The sequence below is a fragment of the Hyla sarda genome, chromosome 1, assembly GCF_029499605.1.
Source record: "Hyla sarda isolate aHylSar1 chromosome 1, aHylSar1.hap1, whole genome shotgun sequence".
Lineage (NCBI taxonomy): Eukaryota > Metazoa > Chordata > Amphibia > Anura > Hylidae > Hyla > Hyla sarda.
The window spans coordinates 374,218,883-374,240,142 of record NC_079189.1 but is presented as its reverse complement, the minus strand read 5'-3'; the positions used below and the strand labels follow the sequence as shown (position 1 = coordinate 374,240,142).

Sequence of the window (21,260 nt, the reverse complement as noted above, 5' to 3'; positions counted from 1 at the left end):
TCGTCATATTCGCGAATATTCGCATATTCGTAATATTCCCGTTTTATTTTCGCATATGCGAATATTCGCGTGTTCGAAAATTAACATATGCGAAAATTTACATACACATAAATGTGCATATGCAAACATTCGCATATGCGAAAATTCGCACACCAGTCTCACACAGTAGCATTAGAGCCTTCTTACACCACATGAGCTGGAAGCAGAGCGGGATGATCACTGTGATGTGTTCTGTGAAAAAAAAAAAACGAATATTCGTAATTACGAATATATAGCGCTATATTCGCGAATATTCGCGAATTCGCGAATATGCGATATTCGCGAATAAAATTCGAATTGCGAATATTCGCGAGCAACACTATCTGGCTCTATATATAAGCTGGCAGTCTATTCCAAATCCTTCCCTGCTATATAACTCTGTGTACTCCTAGCTAGCATTTAAATTGTATCTGTTATATCTGGCATTTTGACCATTTGGCTCCACTCTCTGACTCTTCTCCTGGCTTTGCGAATGGCTTATCTGTAACCTCTTGGTATTGTCTTGGACTGTGGACAGCGCCTCAATAGAGGTGTAGAACTCTTTGCCTTGCTGTAACATGCATAGAGTGTGTGCTGATTTAGTGAAATAATACTGTTATTCAGTATGATATGCAGATTAGAGGCGTCACTATTAGAATCACTGCCGCAGAAGGGCACAATGACAGAGCCTGGAGACGGCATCATTATGAGGAGACCATATAGTGGCAGGATGACCCAGCATGGAGGTGGCTGCAGCATGAGGAGACCATATAGTGTATGAATGACCCAGCCTGGAAGTGGAAAAAGCCTGACGAGACCATAGGGCCTCACAATTGAGAAGATTGAAGATACTTTTCAACATTTAAATTGAAGATTTCAAATAGATGAACCTAAAAAGTTTTATTTAATGTGCCAGCAGCATGAGGAGACCACATGGCGGTACAGTGACACAGCCTGGAGGTGGCGGAAGCATGAGCATAGTTTCACATTTGCATCTATTACACCATAGCTGTATAGCTCTCCATGTTTTAACTGCATTTTCATGTTTCACCTATATCCTTGTGTTGGCAGTCTGCTGCTGCATTCTTCTGTTGCTGTATATCTAGCCTAGTAGCGTGCACCTGTAGGCCAGGTCCATATAATAGTTTGGTATCAACTAAAGTGCTGGCTGACTTATTCTTTGTCTGTATTGCACATACGGGGGAGTGGCTACCTCCATGTTGGCCTTGCACCCCACCCACCTCTATCAGGTGTGTATATAAGGTGTCTTGGATGTTCCAGATCCTGCCATGCTTACTGAACTGTTCACACAGAGGCATATACACAGTATAGGGTCCGTCCCAAGGAGGCTACCTTATCGTGGTGGGACGGTCCAAGCTATTTGACCGCCGGCGGAGACAAATTTGCGAGCTAAGTGCCTCACTATTTCATAGTTTCACATTTGCATCTATTACACCATAGCTGTATAGCTCTCCATGTTTTAACTGCATTTTCATGTTTCACCTATATCCTTGTGCTGGCAGTGTGCTGCTGCATTCTTCTGTTGCTGTAATTACGAATATTAGTTTTTTATGTTTGTTTGTTTTTTTTATTTTTTTTTCACAGTACACATCACAGTGATCATCCCTCTCTGCTTCCAGCTTGTGTGGTGTAAAGAAGGCTCAAATACTACTGCGCGAATTTTCGCATATGCGAAAATGTGCATATGCTAATTTTCGCATATGCAAATTTTTGCTTGCACTGATTTTGTATATGCTAATTTTCGCACTTGTTCATTTTCGCATTCGCGAATTTTTCTTGCTTATGCGAAAATAAAACGCGAATATTCGCGAATATATGACGAATATTCGTCCATATATTCGCGAATATTCGCGAATTCGAATATGGCCTATGCCGCTCAACACTAGTTGGCATGGGTATGTCAAGGCATGCCACCACCTGCTGGTTCAGGTCCTGCTCCAGGTCTACCTGTTGCTGATGAGTTGCTTGACTATGCGACTGTAAACTCAGGCTGCTTCTGATGGAGCTAGTACTGGCATCTGCCAACTGACTACGTAGGATGTCTCTGTAGTTGGTCAGTTTGTCCTTCCTCTCAGTGGGTGGAAAAAAAGGCCCTCATTTTGTGCCGGTAGCGAGGGTCCAATAAGGTGGAGAGCTAGAAGTCATCCCGCTGCCGAATGGTGACAATTTGGTGGTCATTACGAAAGCAAGTGAGCATGCATCGTGCCATTTGTGCAAGTGACTCGGAGGGACTCCCTGCCTCCATCTCCACTGCATACTACCATGATGTGTCTGGGTCCTGTCTTGCCTTCCTCATAACCCTCTAGTTCCTCTAGCTGCTCCTGCTCCTCCTCTCTGTAAGATGACTAGAAAAGCCACCCATCTAGTAAAACCTACACTGTGCTGCATTGTGCCCCTCCCCCTCCTCCTCCTCCAGTTCAGCCCCCACAGGTCTCATGTGGCTGTGAGATGTTGGCGCCACGTCTCCAGTGCCCTGACCAGCCATAATTTCCAACACGTGTTGTAGTAAATGAAGCAGTGGAATGACATTGTTCATCCCGTAATCCTGGCGACTGACTAATAAGGTGGCTTCCTCAAAGGGCCTGAACAAACGACATGTGACACATATGAGCTGCCACTGGTTGACATTGAAGTTACACAGGGGAGTCCCCCTATCCGCTTGGATCATCAAGAAATCGGTGATGGCTTTTCTCTGTTCGTATAGTCGGTCAAACATATGGAGGGTGGAATTCCAACGTGTGGAAACGTCACAAATCAGACTATGCTCTGGATACCGTTCCGTCGCTACAGCTCAAGGAGGGTGTGCTTTGCGATGTACGAGTGGCAAAAGTGCATGCAAAGTTTCCTTCCCATTGTTAGGATGTCTTGCAGATGGGAGGAACGCTTCAGGAACCACTTGACAACCAGATTGAACATGTGTGCCATGCAGGGCGCATGTCTAAAGGCTTCCTTGTCTCAGCGCAGACAAGATGTTCTTCCTGTTGACGGACACTATGGTTCCCATTGCCAGTTCTCATGGAGTAAGCCGTGATTCGATTTCTTGATGAATGACTTTTATCAGTTCCTCCCCTGAGAGACTCCATTAGCCAAGACAAACCATATGAAGAACAGCGTGACACCCCCATGCCCTCCACACATGGCATGCTGGAGGGGCACTGATACTTGTCCGCGCAGTGGAGGCTGAGGACACGGTGGAGGAGGAGGAGGCGGAGTCGCACACTGTTACAGGATCAACCGCCTGAGAGTGTCCAGGCAGAAGCGGCATTGCCTGTCCAAGTTGCTGTTGTGGCTGTGCAGGAATCACATTTACCCAGTTGGCCGTAAAGGACATGTATTATCCCTGACCGTAGTTATAGCTCCACAGGACGGCGCTGCCGTGCACTTTGGTACACACTGACAGACTCAATGACTAGCCCACCTTCTGTTCCACAAAATTGTGCAGGGCTGGTACTGCCTTCTTCGCAAAGAAATGTTGGTTTGGGACTCTAAACCTTGGCTCGGCACAAGCCATCGGTTCTCTGAAAGGTGCAGAGTCCACCACTTGAAAAGGGAGGGACTGCAGCACCAGCAACTTGGACAGGAGTACATTCAGCTTCTGCATCGCTGGATGAGTGGGCACATACTGTTGTCTCTTGGACATGGCTTCGCGGATGGATTGCTGGCGGAATGACTGACTCGAAGTAGGGGTAGCAGGAGCATCTGGAGCGACAGAAGATGGGTATGATACACAGCTCCCTTTGGCTGAGGTGGTGGAGCCTTGGCTTGCTGAAGCAGAGAGCGTCATACCACTGGGTGATGCAGCAGGCTGGACCACCACATCGGAGCCCCGGTTCTCCCAGGCCGCTTCATGGTAAAGCTGCATATGTTGACGCAGGGGCGTGGTGTCAACATTGGGACCCTGGCCATGCTTCACCTTCTGCCGACACATTTTGCATGTGGCCAGGTTAACATCCTCCGGATGTTTGATGAAAAACTGCCACACCACCGAGTAACTGATTTTCCCACCAACAGTCCTGACTGACTGACTGCTACCGACTCCAGGAACCCCTTTTACACTTCTTCCCGGGAAGGAAGGCTGCCACGTAGCAGGCTGTCTACCCCGGGCACGTTTGGCTCCAGACTTTCCACTTCTGCCACCATGCTGACTGCCAACCATGCTACCCCCTTGCTGGCTCAGCTGCTGCCTCACGGGCAACCTGCAACCCTCTTCTTTTGCAAGCCTGAATGCTCGCAAGACCACCTCCCACACCACTCTTCTGATCACTACTTGCCCGCCTAGTGGAGGAAGCGGCGGAAGTCTCCTCCACTTCTTGGCTGGGCAGTAGCTGCTGACTGTCCTCTAGTATATTGTCCTCACTAATTAGTGGAGCTGAACCCACAGCATAATATACTTCTGTGGGGGAGGAAACAGCATAGGGCAGAGGTAATGGGAGAATAGGGACTGCTCCCGGGCCATGCCGACTAAGGGTTGTGTCTGAGGAACTCACCGTCTGTTGACTGGGGGTGTCAGATGTCACTTGTGATGAAGTGGATGACCGTGTTAACCCATCATTGACAGCAGAAGGGTTGCTGGTCGAGACACGACCGCTAGCTGATACCTGGAGCTCAGGCCTCTAGCTGCTACTCCTGCTGCCTCTCCCTCCTAGTCTGCTGCGACATCTGCCTGATGAATTTCGGCCTCTGCCACTCCTCTGTGCACGTCCTGGCACTTATCTGCCTCACATACTTAGTGCGTATATGAGGGGAGTACAATACGCTCCACTACGCTTAAAACAGTATTTGTCTACAACACCAGCAGGTGTGTACTTTTGGCTGGCCTTTCACAGTATCTAGGCCCTTAACCCCTTAAGGACGCAGGACGCAAATGTATGTCCTGGTGCGGTGGTACTTAACGCACCAGGACGTACATTTACGTCCTAAGCATAACCGCGGGCATCAGAGCGATGCCCGTGTCATGCGCGGCTGATCCCGCCATTAACCCCTCAGGTGCCGGGATCAATACAGATCCCGGCATCTGCGGCAGTGCACGATTTGAATGAATGATCGGATTGCCCGCAGCGCTGCTGCGGGGATCCGATCATTCATAACGCCGCAAGGAGGTCCCCTCTCCTTCCTCCGTGCGTCTCCCGGCGTCTCCTGCTCTGGTCTGTGATCGAGCAGACCAGAGCAGAAGATGACCGAAAAAACTGATCTGTTCTATGTCCTATACATAGAACAGATCAGTATTAGCAATCATGGTATTGCTATGAATAGTCCCCTATGGGGACTATTCAAGTGTAAAAAAAATGTAAAAAAATGTAAAAGTTAAAGTAAAAAAAAAGTGAAAAATCCCCTCCCCCAATAAAAAAGTAAAATGTCCGTTTTTTCCTATTTTACCCCCAAAAAGCGTTAAATTTTTTTATAGACATATTTGGTATCGCCGCGTGCGTAAATGTCTGAACTATTAAAATAAAATGTTAATGATCCCGTACGGTTAACGGCGTGAACGAAAAAAAAAAAGTCCAAAATTCCTACTTTTTTAATACATTTTATAAAAAAAAAATTATAAAAAATGTATTAAAAGTTTTTTATAAGCAAATGTGGTATTAAAATAAAAGTAAAGATCATGGCGCAAAAAATGAGCCCCCATACCGCCGCTTATACGGAAAAATAAAAAAGTTATAGGTCATCAAAATAAAGGGATTATAAACGTACTAATTTGGTTAAAAAGTTTGTGATTTTTTTTAAGCGCAACAATAATATAAAAGTATGTAATAATGGGTATCATTTTAATCGTATTGACCCTAAGAATAAAGAACACACGTCATTTTTACCATAAATTGTACGGCGTGAAAACGAAACCTTCCAAAATTAGCAAAATTTAGTTTTTTGTTTTAATTTCCCCACAGAAATAGTGTTTTTTGGTTGCGCCATACATTTTATGATATAATGAGTTATGTCATTACAAAGGATAACTGGTCGCGCAAAAAACAAGCCCTCATACTAGTCTGTGGATGAAAATATAAAAGAGTTATGATTTTTAAAAGGCGAGGAGGAAAAAATGAAAACGTAAAAATTAAATTGTCTGAGTCCTTAAGGCCAAAATGGGCTGAGTCCTTAAGGGGTTAAGACTTTAATAGTAACGAAATGGTACACCACTAAGATGTACGTATGTGGTATGCACTTATGGGGGGAGGACAATGCGCTCCAGTACGCTTAAAACAGAATTTGTCTACAACACCAGCAAGTGTGTACTTTTGGCTGGCCTTTCACAATATCAAGGCCCTTAAAGGGGTACTCCGCTGCTCAGTATTTGGTACAAACTGTCACAAGCTCCTGGTGCTGGCTCCAACGTTTGAAACAGTTTGTTCCAAATGTTGAGCAGAAGAGTACCCCTTTAAGACTTTAACAGGAACAAAATGGTACACCACTTAGATGTACGCATAGGTTACACTTAATAGAGGACAATATGCTTTTAGTGCTCTGCTTACCCTTACTGGCTGGCTACTATTAGCTTTTCAGTTGTTGTACACACCAGTGCTGCAGCACACGGTCACTGTGTACTTCACCGAAAATTGCACTTTCTCTCTCAATCTCACTCCTTCCCTATCAGTGCTTCTAGGCTGGATTTGGGCTTAAGGTGAATCGCTGCTGTAAAAAAGCTTTTCTGTGCAACACACTGCTCTCTGTCCCTCTCTCTCTACAATAGAATGCTGATGTGGCTGGGAGTTGAATTGCTGCTGTAAAAAAAAATGCTTTTCTGTGCAACACACACTGCTGTCTGTCCCTCTCTCTCTGTAATAGAACGCTGATATGACTGGCCGCAAGATGGCTGCCGAATATATAGGGCTGTGACATCACAGGGGTGGATGGATGCTGATAGGCTGTTTGTAACATGTGATTCAGGGTCATCCCGCCGACCCTTGTTCCTGCCTTTCCAGGATTCCTTGCCCCATGTCCTCACATGTGGATCCGCCATTTTAGATGCCCTGGAGCCTGGACTGCACTAAATGGAGTTTAATGAAGTGATTCGCGCAATCGAATCACAGTCATATTCACATACAAATTCACGTTACAAATCAAATTTTGGCCCTGAAATTTAATAACGAATTCATTTTTTCTTATTCGATTTGCCCATCCCTAGTAATCATGTGACCTTAACTCCTTAAGGACACATGACTTACCGGTTCATCATGTGTCCGCTCCTGATCTATAACGCGGGGCTACGGCGTGGGACCCGTGGCTAATAGCGCACGGCATTGATCGCGGTGCCGCGCGCTATTAACCCTTTAGATGCGGCATTCAAAGTTGAACGCTGCGTCTAAAGTGAAAGTATGCCGGTTAGCTCAGTGGGCTGTTCGGGATAGCTGCGGCGAAATTGCGGCATCCCGAACAGCTTACAGGTCAGCAGGAGGGTCCCTACCTGCCTACTCACTGTCCGATCGCCGAATGACTGCTCAGTGCCTGAGATCCAGGCATGAGCAGTCAAACGGCAGAATCATCGATCACTGGTTTCCTATGAGAAACCAGTGATCAATGTGAAAGATCTGTGTGTGCAGTGTTATAGGTCCCTATGGGAGCTATAACACTGCAAAAAAAAAGTGAAAAAAAAGTGAATAAAGATCATTTAACCCCTTCTCTATTAAAAGTTTGAATCACCCCCCTTTTCCCATAAAAAAACACAGTTTAAATAAAAATAAACATATATGGTATCGCCGCATGTGGAAATGTCCGAATTATAAAAATATATCGTTAATTAAACCACACGGTCAATGTCGTACGTGCAAAAAAATTCCAAAGTCTAAAAAGTGCATTTTTGGTCACTTTTTATATCATGAAAAAATGAATAAAAATTAGTCCTATTAATGCAAAGATGGTACCACTAAAAACTTCAGATCTCGGCGCAAAAAATGAGCCCTCATACCGCCCCATACGCGGAAAAATAAAAAAGTTATAGGGGTCAGAAGATGACAATTTTAAACGTATTAATTTTCCTGCATGTAGTTATGATTTTTTCCAGAAGTAGGACAAAATCAAACCTATACAAGTAGGGTATCATTTTAATCGTATGGACCCACAGAATAACGATAAGGTGTCATTTTTACCGAAAAATGTACTATGTAGAAACGGAAGCCCCCAAAATTTACAAAACAGCTTTTTTTGTCAATTTTGTCTCACAAGGATTTTTTTTCCGTTTTGCCGTAGAGTTTTGGGCAAAATGACTGACGTTATTACAAAGTAGAATTGGTGGCGCAAAAACAAGCCATCATATGGATTTTTAGGTGCAAAATTGAAAGAGTTATGATTTTTTAAAGGCAAGGAGCAAAAAATGAAAATGCAAAAACGGAAAAACCCTCGGTCCTTAAGGGGTTAAAAACAATATGAATTCAAAACACATATGCGAAATCACAGTGCAAACTACTATATACATTATTAAATGGACAGCCTATAAAAAGATACCTAGGTCGATCTTTTTGTTTAGTCCTAGTTTAACCTGAGCCATAGTGCATAATATCCATATAGCTTAATAAGAAAATGTGTTTGTGCATTGCCATATTCTGAGAGTGGTGATTTTTTTCACACCGTTCTACCCTCTAGGAGACCTCCTTCTCCAATTATTACCCATGGGAAGCTGAAGGATGAGGTCTCTCCTGTAGTTGGTGATCCAAAGGCCCCTGAAAAAAGGTGGCACTATCAAAATCTAACGCTCCTCGCTCCTCATCCACTCGCTGTAAAGTTCCACCAAGAGCTTTTTGATGCTGCCATGATGGGGCTGACACTCCAATTAGGAGATGTAGACATAGGGCCAATCATTTGTGATGCCAGCATTCTATGCCTCTGGAATTGCAGGACATTTAAACATGCATCTACTGGTTAAAGATGATTGTGCTTCCTTACCCTCACACAGGTTCTGTCTCTGGTTATGTTTCTTAAAAGGTAACCTTTAGGCATGCTTTACAGACAGTTTTTTGGTCAGTATTTTAGTCAGTATTCTTAACCAAAATCAGAAATGAAGTGGGCACAAAGAATAATGATAATGGAAAAATTTGCAGCTTTTTTTAAATTTTTTAGTTTTTGTTTGTTTTGAACTCCTGGATTTGCCTAAAAAACTGAATAATACACCATGTGGGAACTTAGCCTTAATGATTATTCAAATCTAAAAGATGCCACATACACACATAACAGGGTTTCCCTTTGTTAGGCTGCATTCACTCTACGTTTTAGCTATACGTGGACTAGATCCAGCTGGGGGGGAGTTAAAACCAAGCACTCCCGTTTCCCAGCAGGCCCCAGCCCCCTTCTTGTTCATTTGAATGAGCCAACCGGAGTCAAACAGTGACTCCGGTCGGCTAATTATTGCCCCGTGTTTGGTTTTCTAACCAGACTGAAAATGGCAGCAAACCATGATTTTCAGTCCAGTCAGAAAACCGGTTATGGGGCAAAAATTAACCAACCAGAGTCACTGTTTGACTCCAGTTGGCACATTCAAATGAATGAGGAGGGGGCTGGGTCCGGGTGGGAGATGGGAGCGCCCAGTTTTCACTCCCCCAGACGATCCTGTCCCCATATAGCTAAAATGTGGTGTAAACCCACCCTTGCTTCCACAACAACCACTCCTGCCCGGCGCAGAGAGATGGGAGCACTTGGCCAATTAGTTGTAGTACTGCCATTCCATGCCTCCTGCTGGGAAATTTGTGACTGTGGTTCCTTACCCTCAGATGCGTTGCCTTCTGCTGGCCAGGGACTGATGGCAGTTTCATTTTAAGGGATATCGAGCTATGACAACTCCTTCAAATGTGATAGAAATTGTAAAGATGAGGCTAAACAAACTGTATGTATAAGATTTATGTGATGAAAACAAGAGAATTGGGAAAATAAAACATTCTTTAACACTATTTTGAAATTGTTCTTTGCAAGTAGATGAGCACTAAAAGTAAGGCAGGGATAATATACTTTTTTGTGCCGGCAGAAAAGTTCAAGATTGAGTATAAAAATACATTTTACTCGCACTTTAGGCAATCATAGTTTTTGAGATGCAGTAGATTTACGAAAATGCACATCAGCAATGTTCTTTTGACAAGAACATAGTCCACTTATTAACGTTGAGGTATTTTCTGAGCACTGAGTCACATTGCATCCTTCAAACTTCAAAATTCCAATCCCTGTGGGTGGAATCGGTATACCCTGCATATATTTGTGTCCTTGGTTATATGCAGAGATGTAAATTTACAGTACATGCCAGGTGAGTGAATGATAACTCAGCTAGCGGTTTTTACTTGTCAAAAGTTTTTGAGCTAAATTTAGCTAAAAACATAGTTTTTGAAGAAAAATTGAATTTCGTGTTAGGTTAAGTTATGGAATGCAATTTACAATTTAAGGGAATATTTATGTACATTAGTTAACATCATTGGAACGTGGCACTCGCATATCAGAGCTTAATTGCTATAAGCATAAGTGACATAATTGCTACAAGGCATGCATTTCCCATAATATGAGGTAATTTCATGCTCTATGAACATTCTAAATATCCACTGTGTGTTAGAGCAGAATGAAATTTTTAATCACTGGATGTCTTGATATATTTTAAAGTTGGTTAATTTCTGTTGTGATGCATATGCATAATATTTTACTTTAATGAAGTCAAACGTAGGTATGGTGCCTTAATATCCCAGGAAAGCTTAGATGTGATTTTTTAATAAATGTAATCAAGTTTTTCAGTGTTAATCAGAAAAGATGTGTCTAGTTACCATAGTTAGAAACTTCCTTTAAATGAAAATCGATGGAGTGTGCCAGCCTTCAAAAGCCATTAGGTACATAGAGCTTCTTGAGAACATTAGAGGATAACAACCAAACAACGAAAAACTGATTGTTGAATTGAATAATTTTATAAATTGTGCGCATTCAGGTAATCTTCCAATATTTCACTGACTCATATAGCCACGCAGTTAGAACATTTAGCGAACAATGCAAATTGCGTAACAAAATATGTAGATATAGAAGAGCTATAGTTTAGTAACTGACACAGTTCAATGAGATATGGCTATGCTGGCTATGTTTCTTTTTGTTTTTGCTGTGCAATTTAGGGGGAGTGACACCCTCTCTAGCTGTGCACCCCTCCCCTTTTTCACAGGAGGTTTTTTTAAATGATAGTGGATCCAGCATGTCCCCCAGTCAGAGGCTATATCCCAGCAGAGGAGAGTGAAATGAGCGTTAGGGTCCCATCCAAAATGAGGTCACCTCTGCGTGGTGGATGGGGGATATGTTTTGATCAAAAAGTGCGCTAAGAGCCTCCATTTTTTGACCAAGTGCTTCTGCAACCTCCTTTTTTGTATACAGTTCAATGAAATACCATGTTTTGTTCACTTACTACTAGAGTCGCAGATCGACATTATGGAAAAGATTATTTTATACTTTTGGAAAATGCATTAATTTCTTAGCTACAATAGCACTTAATTATCTTTTTATTTATTTATGTAAGTATATTTTTATTTTCTTATTATTTTATTTACTAAAATCTATTTATTAGCATTGTTATTAAAAGTTCAAACTGTTGATTATTTGTTTTTATAAGTTTGGGTTGTTATGATTGTTTTGATTGCAATGATGCCAATTATGTGTAGATTTTAATTTTAACTTTTTGATTAAAAAAAACTAAAACTTTTTTTCCTGTAAACTTTCATTCTTAAGACGATTTTTTCTCCCCAGTTTAACTATGGGATTTTGGGACCATTTAATCAGTTTTTAAATATTTCGAAATGCCAACACAAAAATGCACATAAAAAACAACAACAACAACATTTTTTAGTATTGTAATTAGAAGAAAAAAAAGTGTAAATGGAAGTTTGAACTGTTGATTATTCGGTTTTAAAAGTTGGGGTTGTTATGTATGTTATGGATTCAATTGTAACAATAATGTTTGGGATTTTTCAACACTTTTAAAAAATTTTATATACTTTGTTTATCAGTTCCACTATGGGACTTCACCAAGCAGTGACTTAGTCAGTACTCCCTCCCTCTTCCTTACTTATTTGCTGTAATCAGCCTAAATAATGTCACTTACTTCCCACTAGTGATTGAGACCTCCTCAATTCTGAGGTCCCCAGACAACACGCAAAGGGCAGGTCACCCAGCACTAGTGATGTCGCGAATATAACATTTGAACGTGAATTTCCTCAAATGTTCGTGAACGGTCGAACCACCATAGACTTCAATAGGCAGGCAAATTTTAAAACCCACAGGGACTCTTTCTGGCCACAAATTTGAAGTAGGAGGACCGACCAAGCATCTTTTTCCATCTCCCGGTTCCTAAAATCAATGCTTTATGCACATCCCCTGATAGGGGACATAACAGGGATTAAACTGATAGGAATAGTACTACTTAACACACCTTATAATAACGCAGAGAGAGGCAACGCAGAGAGAGGAGTCTGAAGAAGAGGAGTCAGAGGTGGAAGGTTTCAAGGGGACTAACATTTGTTTCAAGGGGACTAACACCTGGACTGTGGCATGCCGGAGGGGGATCCATGGCAAAACTCCCATGGAAAATTACATAGTTGATGCAGAGTCTGGTTTTAATCCATAAAGGGCATAAATCACCTAACATTCCTAAATTGTTTGGAATAACGTGCTTTAAAACATCAGGTATGATGCTGTATCGATCAGGTAGTGTAAGGGTTACGCCCGCTTCACAGTAACAGACCAAACTCCCCGTTTAACGCACCGCAAACAACCGCAAACAGTTCATTTGCACAACCGCAAACTCCCCATTTGCACAAGGTTGGATACCAAGCTACCATGTCCTGTTCCTTGTCCTCACTGATGTCATTGAAGGTCTCTTCCTCCACCCAGCCACGTACAACACCAAGGGTCCCCGAAAGGTGACAACAAGCCCCCTGGGACACCTGCTGTGTTTGGTCTTCCACCTCCTCAAAGCCACCTTCCTCCTCTGACTCCTCTTCTTCAGACTCCTCTCTCTGCGTTGCCTCTCTCTGCGTTATTATAAGGTGTGTTAAGTAGTACTATTCCTATCAGTTTAATCCCTGTTATGTCAGGGGATGTGCATAAAGCATTGATTTTAGGAACCGGGAGATGGAAAAAGATGCTTGGTCGGTCCTCCTACTTCAAATTTGGGGCACTGCGCATGCAATCTAATGTGCCACCAGATAGGAGTGGTGTGTTAAGTAGTACTATTCTCATCAGTTTAATCCCTGTTACGTCCCCTATCAGGGGATGTGCATAAAGCATTGATTTTAGGAACCGGGAGATGGAAAAAGATGCTTGGCCGGACCTCCTACTTCAAATTTGGGGCACTGTGCGTGCAATCTAATGTGCCACCAGATTGAAGTGATGTGTTAAGTAGTACTATTCCTATCAGTTAAATCCCTGTTATGTGCCTTTTTTTGGTTTGGTTTTTGAAGCCACAGTGCACCACCAGAGGACGGAAAAATTAGGCATGTACACATGCCTGAAAAATTTGGTATTGTTGCAGCCGCTGCTGTAGCAGAGGCCAGAAAAATTGATGTTTGTTTCCCAGGCAGAAAGTGCCCTAAAACATTGCGGCTTGAACCCTACTTGGTAAGTCACGCAAGTCATCCGTCATTCAGAGATAAAATACAGCAGCGTGTGGACCATTTTTAGCCCAAGGCAGCTCATCTCATCAGGCCATTTTTACTCGAATGTATCGTCCACTGTCAGTCCCTTCAGGATCCATCCCTCATTCATCTTAATAAAGGTGAGGTAATCTAGACTTTTTTGACCAAGGCGACTTCTCTTCTCAGTGACAATACCTCCTGCTGCACTGAAGGTCCTTTCTGACAAGACACTTGAAGTGGGGCAGGCCAGAAGTTCTATCACAAATTGGGATAGCTCAGGCCACAGGTCAAGCCTGCACACCCAGTAGTCAAGGGGTTCATCGCTCCTTAGAGTGTCGATAACTGCAGTTAAGGCGAGGTAGTCTGCTACCTGTCGGTTAAGTCGTTCTCTGAGGGTGGACCCTGAAGGGCTGTGGCGAAGCGTAGGACTTAAAAAGCTCTGCATGTCCTCCATCAACAACACGTCTTGAAACATGTAAAGCGTCCTGTCCTTGCCGGCGTGGTCGTAGGAAGAGGAGGATTACTTTCACCTCTTCCCCTGTTAGATTCCCGTTGTGCTGTGACATCACCCTTATACGCTGTGTAAAACATACTTTTTAATTTATTTTGGAACTGCTGCATCCTTTCCGACTTGCGGTAATTCGGTAACATTTCAGGCACTTTCTGCTTATATGGGGGGTCTAGTAGCGTGGACACCCAGTACAGGTCGTTCTCCTTCAGCCTTTTTATACGACGGTTCCTCAACAGGCACGAGAGCATGAAAGACCCCATTTGCACAAGGTTGGATGCCGAGCTACTTATGTCCCGTTCCTCGTCCTCAGTGATCTCACTGAAGGTATGTTCTTCCCCCCAGCCACATACAACATCAGGGGTACCAGATAGGTGACAACAAGCACCCTGGGATGCCTGTTGTGGTTGGTCCTCCTCCACCTCAAAGCCACATTCCTCCTCTGACTCCTCTTCCTCATAATCCTCTTCCAGCATTGCTGCAGGTCCAGCAAACAATGCTGATAAGGCTGTTTCTGGTGGTGATGGTGACCACAACTCTTCCTCTTCATGCTCATCTATGGCCTGATCCAGCACTCTTCGCAGGGCACGCTCTAGGAAGAAAATAAATGGTATGATGTCACTGATGGTGCCTTCGGTGTGACTGATTAGGTTTGTCACCTCCTCAAAAGGACGCATGAGCCTACAGGCATTGTGCATGAGCGTCCAGTAACACGGCAAAAAAATTCCCAGCTCTGCAGAGGCTGTCCTATCACCCCGGCCATACAAATAGTCGTTAACGGCTTTTTCTTGTTTGAGCAAGCGGTCAAACATTAGGAGTGTTGAATTCCAACGCGTTGGGCTGTCGCAAATCAGGCGCCTCACTGGCATGTTGTTTCACCGCTGGAGATCTGAAAAGTGCGCCATGGCCGTGTAGGAATGCCTGAAATGGCCATACACCTTCCTGGCCTGCTTCAGGACGTCCTGTAAGCCTGGGTACTTATGCACAAAGCGTTATACGATCAGATTACACTCATGTGCCATGCACGGCACATGTGTCAACTTGCCCAAATTCAATGCCGCCAACAAATTTCTTCCGTTGTCACAAACCACTTTGCCGATCTCCAGTTGGTGCAGAGTCAGCCACTGATCCACCTGTGCGTTCAGGGTAGACAGGAGTGCTGGTGCGGTGTGACTCTCTGCTTTCAGGCAAGTTAACCTCAAGACGGCGTGACACTGCCGCATTTGGGATGTGGAATAGTACCTTGGGAGCTGGGGGGTGCCATTGATGTGGAGCAAGATACAGCAGCAGAAGAGGACTCAGGCGAGGAAGTTATGGAAGAGGATGGAGTAGGAGGAGTAGAGGAGGTGGCAGAAGGCCTGCCTGGAAGTCGTGGCGGTGTCACCAACTCCTCTGCAGAGATACGCATTCCATGCTTGGCAGTTGCAGCAGGTTTACCCAATGCGCAGTGTAGGTGATATACCTGCCCTGACCATGCTTTGCAGACCAGGCAGAAGATTGGGTGTCCTGTGTTAGCCAGTCAACTATGTCCTCAGAACTTTTCGAGTTCAGGGTACGTGGGCTCTGAACACTGGGCATTATTCTAGGGCCAAAGGGAATCACAGCACCACGACCACGGTGGCACTGTGCACTGGCAGAAGTTGGCAGAGTAGACGCTGTAGGCCTGACACACACACTTGCAGACAACTAACTGCTATTCAATCTATTACAGTCAATATTGTATTTTTTTTTAAATGTGCACTACTGTTACACCAGATATAAGTTGCACTGGTGTGACACTGTGCCCTGGCAGGCCCTGAAATGCACACGTGTGAAGGAAATGGACTGCTATTATTTCACAGTAAAATGTATATATATATATTTTTTAATGTACACTACTGTTACATCAGATATGAGTTGCACTGGTGTGACACTGTGCCCTGGCAGGCCCTGAAACATACACGTGTGAAAGAAACTGACTGCTATTATTTCACAGTCAAATTTCTATTTAAAAAAAAATGTACACTACTGTTACACCAGATATGAGTTGCACCGGTGTGATACTGTACCCTGGCAGGCCCTGAAACACACACGTGTGAAGGAAACTGACTGCTATTATTTCACAGTCAAAAAAGTGTTTTTTTTTATGTGCACTACTGTTACACCAGATATGAGTTGCACTGGTGTGAAACTGTGCCCTGGCAGGCCCTGAAACGCACACGTGTGAAGGAAACTGACTGCTATTATTTCACAGTCAAAAAAGTTTTTATTTTTTTATTTTTTTTAAATGTACACTACTGTTATACCAGATATGAGTTGCACTGGTGTGACACTGTGCCTGGCAGGCCCTGGAATACAAACGTGTGAAGGAAACTGACTGCTATTATTTCACAGTCAAATTTCAATTTTTTTATGTACACTACTGTTACACCAGATATGAGTTGCACTGGTGTGACACTGTGCCCTGGCAGGCCCTGAAATGCACACGCGTGAAGGAAACTGACTGCTATTATTTCACAGTCAAAACAGTTTTTTTTTAAATGCAAGCTATTGTGACACCAGATATGAGTGGTGGCACTGGGCAAGTGGGCACAGTATACGCTGTGAGTCTGTCACACACGCTGGCAGGCAAGCAACTGCAATTAGATTACACAGGAAAAAGAGCAGACTGATGTTCTAGCCCTAAAAGGGCTTTTTGGGGTGCTGTGATTACAGCAGAGGTAAGATGAGTCCTTCAGGACTGTAGTGGACACTGAATACACTAGCCTAGCTATCGATTTCCCTATTAAATCAGCAGCAACTACACTGTCCCTCCGTCAAGGAGGGGGAGGGTCTGGGAGGGAGGGTCTGCTGCTGATTGGCTGGAATGTGTCTGCTGATTGTGAGGTACAGGGTCAAAGTTTGCTCAATGATGACGAATAGGAAGCCGACTGAACATCGCATATGTTCGCCCGCCGCAGCGAACGTGAACAAGCTATGTTCGCCGGGAACTATTCACCGGCGAACTATTCGGGACATCCCTACCCAGCACTCAAGACTGGAATCAACCTGTCTTGCCATTGTCCCAGACCACTATCAATATTTTAACAGATGAAACAGCAAAACAACACTTCTCTGCATACATACCTATGACCCTGGGGAAATGAAAAACATGCATAGTAACAGGGATATAGGAGACCCGCTAGTACTTAAATGGACACTGTCATTAAACATAATTTTTAGTATTTGATTCCTTATGACAAATAAATACATTTTGTAATTGGCTTCTGTTTAAAAAAAAATTTATGTTCGTTTTTCTGCTGTATTCTTCTGGCCCCCAGGGTTCTTCCTTCTTGGCCAGAACATATTCCGTCTGGTCAAAATCTCAGATTTTGGTCTCCTGCTTGTAATGGCAGGAGACCAAACTCAGGAAGATTTTCTCTGCACTGAGCTTGATTGACAGCTGTAAAGGGCCTCACTGAAAGCAGCTGCACAGACTAAGCTGCACAGACTAAAAGTTGAACAGAGCCTCACTGAAAGATACCCAAACTGAAGAGCAAGAAGAAAGGTAAGATACAAAGCTTTTTAAAGCTCTGATTTTTTTTTTTTAAGGTTGGGAGGGATGTTAGGAGTAGTTAGCGAACATTGCCTGAGTTAGTATAGAAAAGTTTATTTGGTGACAGGTACTAAAGGTACTACATTTCTGCCTGTACTTGACAAAGATCCCAGTACAGGATCAAAACATTCTGTGCTATATTCTTCACTAGATGATTCTGCATGTTGTAGCCTACATTCTTTTATCCAGCAAGATCTGGCCTCCGCTAGCAGCATCCTTTTTCATATTATACTTTAATTGCCCAACTGTAGCAGGTTAGTAGGTTACTATACTATCTCTCCTGTCTGTAAAGTAAATATTTAACACCCCAGTCAATGCCCCTCTTGTGGTTTCTGTTTAGGGTCAAGATTGTCATTATTGCCAAAGTTGCATCCACTAAGCTAGACCAAGGTCAGTTGCAGATAAGCATAATGCCTTTATTGTCCCATTATCCCACAGTCAAGCCGGGACTCTCAAGCATAACATGGATACAGAAATGCACTAACCTGAACCTAGAGTATTACATTGGGAGGGGGTTCATTTAATCCAAAATGCATATCTCTTCAATAAAACATAAAATACCATAAAAAAATGACAACACTTTTGTAGCCAGCAAAAGGAGTTTAAACATGCATGAGATAAGCATAAGGCTATCCTTTATATAAGATAGGGCCAGGGACTATTTATAAAATTCAGATTATTGGGCAGACTAGATGGGCCAAATGGTTCTTATCTGCTGACACATTCTATGTTTCTATGTAAAAGGAATGTTAAAATTCCTGAGCAGATACTTGTGTTTATTAAGAAAAATTATTCGGTTTTCAAGCCTCAACTTTAAAAATACAGAATATAGACTGTCCATATTTTTCTATTTTCAGCAGTGTTTTGCTGCATGTCCTTATTATTTAAAAGGGTTCTAAAAGGGAACCTGTCATCAGTTTTTTGCTGCCAGAACCGCTGGAAGCATAAAACTGGTGCTGGCAGCACATTGTCGGGACACTATGAATTACTCTGATACTCTTAGGTATTTCAGAGTAATTATAGTTTAAAATGTAGCCAGGAGTTGGGTAGCTAGTCATGGAAGGGTGGAGCAGACCTGAAGGTTGCTCTCTATCCAGTTGGCCCTAAGTGAAGAATCTCTCCCTACCTATATATATATATATATATATATATATATATATATATATATATATATAAATATATATATATATATATATATATATATATATATATATATAATATATGGAGAGACTTCTCAGCCTTTTGGCTAAGATCAAGTGTAGTATCTGTTCTTATCAGTTTCATACTGGTGGCAGGCGATGCCAGTGTGGAGCTGGTGGGGATGGGTGCTGCATGGTAGGGAGCAGGTGTACCAGGGCGTTTCGGGGCTGGTTCTGAGGAATCAGCCTGATGGCGACCCTGATGTGACCTGCTTCCTCCAAGTCTTGCCATGAGGCTGAGAGGGTCTAGAGCCGAGGTACTTTTGTGCCTCGGGGAGTGGTGACCGAGGTGCCAAAACTCACTGGGTGTACTGGCTCACTGAGTGGAAGCACGGGCCCCATAATCTCTTCACCTTGTGGCACTCACCTCTTAATTACCGGCTTTCTGGCTAAGATCAGAGAAATTTTTATAGATCCGGACGGATGTCCGGGCAGTATATCTGCACACATTCACTTATTTATTTATTTTTCTCTCACTGTGTCACTTTTTGCGTGTTGTGTGTCCACTGTATTTGTCAGGATGCGGTAGCCCTTCTGGGTGTCCCTCCTGGCGGTCTAGGGGAGGTGCGTGGCCATTAGGTTGTATAATGTGCCCTATATCTATAAATAAATACATTTCTATAACTTTTGGTGTAAGGCTTTATATGTATTAGTTATCTTGCCATTTTTCATAGTTTTGCTTTTCCTATTTTTGGTTGACATTTCTGATTTAGAACAAATTATTGGTTTCCCACGTACGCCGTACAATTCCGTACTCTTGCTTCAGAACTATCCTGGAATAATGAGGCCCTCTGCGCGACCTTTAAAAAAGGCCCATCCAGCAACATTAAAGATGTTCTGGCCGCACGAGAAATCCCTGCTGACCTACATGAACTCATTCATCTAGCCACTCGCATTGACATGCGTTTTTCCGAAAGGCGTCAGGAGCTCCGCCAGGATATGGACTTTGTTCGCACGAGGCGTTTTTTCTCCCCGGCTCCTCTCTCCTCTGGTCCCCTGCAATCCGTTCCTGTGCCTCCCGCCGTGGAGGCTATGCAAGTTGACCGGTCTCGCCTGACACCTCAAGAGAGGACACGACGCCGCATGGAGAATCTCTGCCTGTACTGTGCCGGTACCGAACACTTCCTGAAGGATTGTCCTATCCGTCCTCCCCGCCTGGAAAGACGTACACTGACTCCGCACAAAGGTGAGACAGTCCTTGATGTCAACTCTGCTTCTCCACGTCTTACTGTGCCTGTGCGGATATCTGCCTCTAACTTCTCCTTCTCTACTATGGCCTTCTTGGATTCCGGATCTGCAGGAAATTTTATTTTGGCCTCTCTCATCAACAGGTTCAACATCCCGGTGACCAGTCTCGCCAGACCCCTCTACATCAATTGTGTTAACAATGAAAGATTGGACTGTACCATACGTTTCCGCACGGAGCCCCTCCTAATGTGCATCGGACCTCATCACGAAAAAATTGAGTTTTTGGTCCTCCCCAATTGCACTTCCGAAATTCTCCTTGGACTACCCTGGCTTCAACACCATTCCCCAACCCTGGATTGGTCCACAGGGGAGATCAAGAGCTGGGGTACCTCTTGTTTCAAGGACTGCCTTAAACCGGTTCCCAGTACTCCCTGCCGTGACCCTGTGGTTCCCCCTGTAACCGGTCTCCCTAAGGCCTATATGGACTTTGCTGATGTGTTTTGCAAAAAACAAGCTGAGACTTTACCTCCTCACAGGCCTTATGACTGTCCTATTGACCTCCTCCCGGGCACTACTCCACCCCGGGGCAGAATTTATCCTCTGTCCGCCCCAGAGACTCTTGCTATGTCTGAGTACATCCAGGAAAATTTAAAAAAGGGCTTTATCCGCAAATCCTCCTCTCCTGCCGGAGCTGGATTTTTCTTTGTGTCCAAAAAAGATGGCTCCCTACGTCCTTGAATTGACTACCGCGGTCTTAATAAAATCACGGTAAAGAACCGCTACCCTCTACCTCTTATCTCTGAACTCTTTGATCGCCTCCAAGGTGCCCACATCTTTACCAAACTGGACTTAAGAGGTGCTTATAATCTCATCCGCATCAGGGAGGGGGATGAATGGAAAACGGCATTTAACACTAGAGATGGACACTTTGAGTATCTGGTCATGCCCTTTGGCCTGTGCAACGCTCCTGCCGTCTTCCAAGACTTTGTTAATGAAATTTTTCGTGATCTCTTATATTCCTGTGTTGTTGTGTATCTGGACGATATTCTGATTTTTTCTGCCAACCTAGAAGAACACCGCCAGCATGTCCGCATGGTTCTTCAGAGACTTCGTGACAATCAACTTTATGCCAAAATGGAGAAATGTCTGTTTGAATGTCAATCTCTTCCTTTCCTAGGATA

At 43.7% G+C, this 21,260-nt stretch overlaps 1 pseudogene; it reads left to right on the top strand.

Moving 5' to 3' along the window:
* The first annotated feature begins 18,918 nt into the window (after positions 1–18,918).
* LOC130343574 (U2 spliceosomal RNA) lies at positions 18,919–19,009 on the top strand (annotated as a pseudogene).
* The last annotated feature ends 2,251 nt before the right edge of the window (positions 19,010–21,260 follow it).